Genomic DNA, 3,872 nt, shown 5'->3' with positions numbered 1-3,872 from the left:
CAGAAATGACTCAAAGACAGCTGCATCATCAAAGTTCACCCCAGCATAGGTGACAGCTCATAAAAACTTGGGACCTGGAGCACACAAGTCACACAGGTCACAGTGTCGTTTCTTAGTGGCTCAGTTGATCTAACCTTCTTCTAGGCAGCTGGCCTGGTCTCAAAGAGTGTTGTATTGTTGTTGTTGGTTTTGTTGTGTTTGTGGGGAGTTTCAAGAGTGTTTTTTGTTTGCTTTTGCAGGTTGATTTGTCTGAGAGTCTTCCTTGCAGCTGGGCGTGACTGGGCTGGGTTCTAGTGAATCTGGTTCGTTTCAGGGATTTCCTGAAGCTATTTTGAGTTGCTTCCTTCTTAATGAGATTGCTATAGGATGTAATGTTTCAATCTCAAAAGGGACTGTTACAAAAGTACTCTTACCCACTGAGCTATCTTCCCAGCTTCCAGTTACTGTGTGGTTTTGTTATTGCTGTTGAGACAGGATATCATTATGTTGCCCAGATTCACCTTGAACTCCTGGACCTGAGGATATTTGTCACTTCAGCCTCTTTGACTGATGGGGTAAAGGGATTCTAGCCAGCCAGAGCATTGCAAACATGGCTCTGGCAGGCCTTGCCCTTTTCCCTTACTCCCTCTTCCTTGCTTTTAAAAACCATTAGATTCCATTCCTAAAGCTACCCACCAAATTCTGGTCCCTTATTTGGCTACTTCCTCATCCTTAAGCTAACTACCAAGGTCCAGCTATCAAAGTATTGAAGTCTAACAATTAAAAGCCCCCTTTTGCTCACATAATTAATATTAATATGCCAAATTAAAATTAAACACCTCGTCCTAATATGGGGTTCCCCCTTTACCTTTATATATAAACTGCCATTTTTTCCGATGTGCCATATCTGTCTCTATCCAGAGTCCCTCTGGGACAAATATCTCTCCTCCCTCTCCCTTGTTCCCTTCCTCTTCTCCCTCATCCTTTACCTCCTGTCTTTGTCTCTTATTCTCTGCCTTCTGTCCCTCTGGGGCAAATAAATTTCTTTTGTGTTGAGAACTTGGTCTCAGGGGTCCTAAACCAATACTGATTCTTTTCTTGAAGTGTACACTACCACACCTGTGAAAACAGTACCTCGTATTTACTTTTAGCTTTATTTATTTACTTATTTATTTATTTTTGTGGTTCTGTGGGTGGAACCTAGGGCTCCAAGCATGTTAGGCAAGCATTCTACCACAACTACATCTTCAACCTATATGAATATTTATAAGCACAAAGGCCAAACAATGGGTATGGTGCCTTCTTTGTGCCTGTAGCATTCAAGAGGAGGAATCCCGAGGATCAGAACCTGAAGACCATCTTCAGCTGCACAGAGAGTTCAAAGGCAGCCGCCTGGGCTGTGTAAAAACTTGTCTGAAATAAAAATGAAAATTTATAAAAGAGCTAAGTTTGTGCATGGTGATACACACCTGTAACCTGGGCAGTAGAGGCAGGAACATCAAGAATTCAAGGTCGGGGCTGGCGAGATGGCTCAGCAGGTAAGAGCACTGACTGCTCTTTCAAAGGTCCTGAATTCAAATCCCAGCAACACATGGTGGCTCACAACCACCCACAGTGAGATCTGAGACCATCTTTTGGTGCATCTGAAGTCAGCTACAGCATACTTATGTATAATTATAAATAAATCTTTAAAAAAAATAGAATTCAAGGTCATCCTTGGCTCCAAAACAAGTCCAAAGATAGTTTGTGTTATACGAAACACTGGCTCAAAAGTAAAATAAATTTTTTTTTTAAAAGAGAGGGCTATGGATCTACTTTAGCATATGTGATAAAGTACCACAAATAAAACAGAGAGAAGGAAAGAAAGACTTACGTTAAATGTTACTAGAATTCAAGAGGTTGGAGAGATGGCCTGGTGGCTAAGGCCACTTGCTGTTCTTCCAGAGGAACCGGATTCCATTGCCTGCATTCACATGGTGACTTACAACTCTACCTCCAGCTCCAAGGTAACAGATATCCTCTTCTGCACACAGCACCTTGAAGGAGATTACAAGGCACGAGTGGACCAGTCATCTTCTTGTATTGCAGACAGTGATCTAGAAAGCCACACCTGAAGTCCTTCTGTGTGTTGACATTTTCCATTACATTTATTTCTGTATTTTGTGTATGTGCACACGTACAAATGCACACGCTGTGGGACACCTGTGGAGGGCAAAGGACCTCTCTCTCCATGTGAGTTTCCCCTTTACCCCTGAGCCATCCCCCTGGCTGTCAGTTGTCATTAAATTGAAGGGGACTTAATCATCATAAGCAAACCCTATTGCTGGAGTACTGTAGGTTCTCCACCCCAAAGACCTAGGCAGCCTTACCCTAGCACTGACTACCCCAGTCTGCAACTGGGAGTTTATTGCTTTGGGGATGTGGTAGTTCAGTTGGTGAAGGGCTAGCCTAGTATACATAGAGCCCTGGGTTAAGTCCCTAGCACTCAGTAAACTGGATCAGAAATTCATAGTCTTTCTTGGCTACAAAATAAGTTGAAGTCCAGCCAGGAATACATGAAACAGTGCCTCAAAGGTATAAGAAGCTGGGCAGTAGTGGCGCACGCCTTTAATCCCAGCACTTGGGAGGCAGAGGCAGGCGGATCTCTGAGTTCAAGGCCAGCCTGGTCTACAGAGTGAGTTCTATGACAGCCAGGGCTACACAGAGAAACCCTGTCTCAAAAAACCTATATATATATATATATATATATATATATATATATATATATATATATATATATATATAGTATATATACACATATATATGTATATATATATGTGTATATATATGTATATATATATAATATCATATATATAAATATAAAGAAAGTGGGAGTTTATGGAAGAAGGATGTACACAACGTTGATGGTGTCTGCTCCTGGCTCCTGCTTTCTGGTCTGTTCTCTGTGGAGCCTTCGTGAAAGATAGAGGAAATGGAGGTGTTTGTCGTTAGCAACTTTCAGTGTATTTGTGTGTGTGGTGGTGAGGTGGGTTGCTGCCTCCCAGCCCTCACCATGTAGTGTAGGCTGACCTTGAACTCACTATGTAGCCCAAGCTCCTGCCTTAGCATCCTGAGCGCTGGAATTATTCACTTGAAGCACTATACCCGGCTCATGTCCAGTCAGGAGAATCTTCTGACAGTGAATCAGATCGTTTTCATCTGTGTCCTCACAACAAGACCATATGGGTAAGTGAGGCAGGAAATCAATGTGGCCATGTTGGAGACGCACAGCCTAAAACATAGCAGGGTGCAAGCGAATTGCCTGGTGCCACACTGGTGGGCAGAGCTGAGATTCCTGTGTGTGCTCGCTCTTCTTTACGTTCTGTCACGAGGTTGCCTGGTGGTTTGGAATTCTGACGTGGAAGCTCTAGTTGCCAAGGGACACAGGAGTCCCATCCCATGTGTGCAGAGACGGGGAAGACTACCTCCTTGTCACTCTAGGGAGAAGGCCCTGGAGAAAGCCAACCCAGGGCCTTCTCCCCATCTTTGAACATGTAGCCTAGCTTTCTGGTCTGCTGTCTGTGCAGGCTTTGTGAAAGCTACAGAAAACAGAGGTGCTTACCATTAGCAACTTTTCATGTGTGTGTGTGTGTGTCTGTGTGTCTGTATGTGTCTGTGTCTGTGTGTGTGTCTTTGTGTGTCTGTGTGTCTGTTTGTGTCTGTATGTGTCTGTGTGTCTGTATGTGTGTCTCTGTGTGTGTGTCTGTATGTGTCTGTATGTGTGTCTGAGTGTGTATGTGTATGTATGTCTGTATATGTATATGTGTGTGTGTTGTGTGTGTTGGTGGAGTGTCTCCATAAGCAATACTTCTACAAGGGAGCCGAAGAAAGGATAGGTGTGCACTTTTTCCAGC

At 43.5% G+C, this 3,872-nt stretch overlaps 1 long non-coding RNA gene across 1 annotated transcript; it reads right to left on the bottom strand.

Moving 5' to 3' along the window:
• Window positions 1-1,162: 1,162 nt before the first annotated feature.
• Window positions 1,163-3,381, bottom strand: LOC110290447 (uncharacterized). Its single transcript, XR_002377439.3, has 3 exons — window positions 3,049-3,381; window positions 1,853-2,015; window positions 1,163-1,392 (listed from the first exon to the last, which is right to left on the bottom strand). It is a non-coding gene; the product is annotated as an uncharacterized LOC110290447 (long non-coding RNA).
• Window positions 3,382-3,872: the final 491 nt, after the last annotated feature.

The sequence above is a fragment of the Mus caroli genome, unplaced genomic scaffold (assembly GCF_978045245.1).
Source record: "Mus caroli unplaced genomic scaffold, Mus_caroli_1 scaffold_2, whole genome shotgun sequence".
NCBI classification, from domain to species: Eukaryota; Metazoa; Chordata; class Mammalia; order Rodentia; family Muridae; genus Mus; species Mus caroli.
Note: the sequence above shows the minus strand (reverse complement) of the source record. Positions and strands in the feature narration are given on the sequence as shown.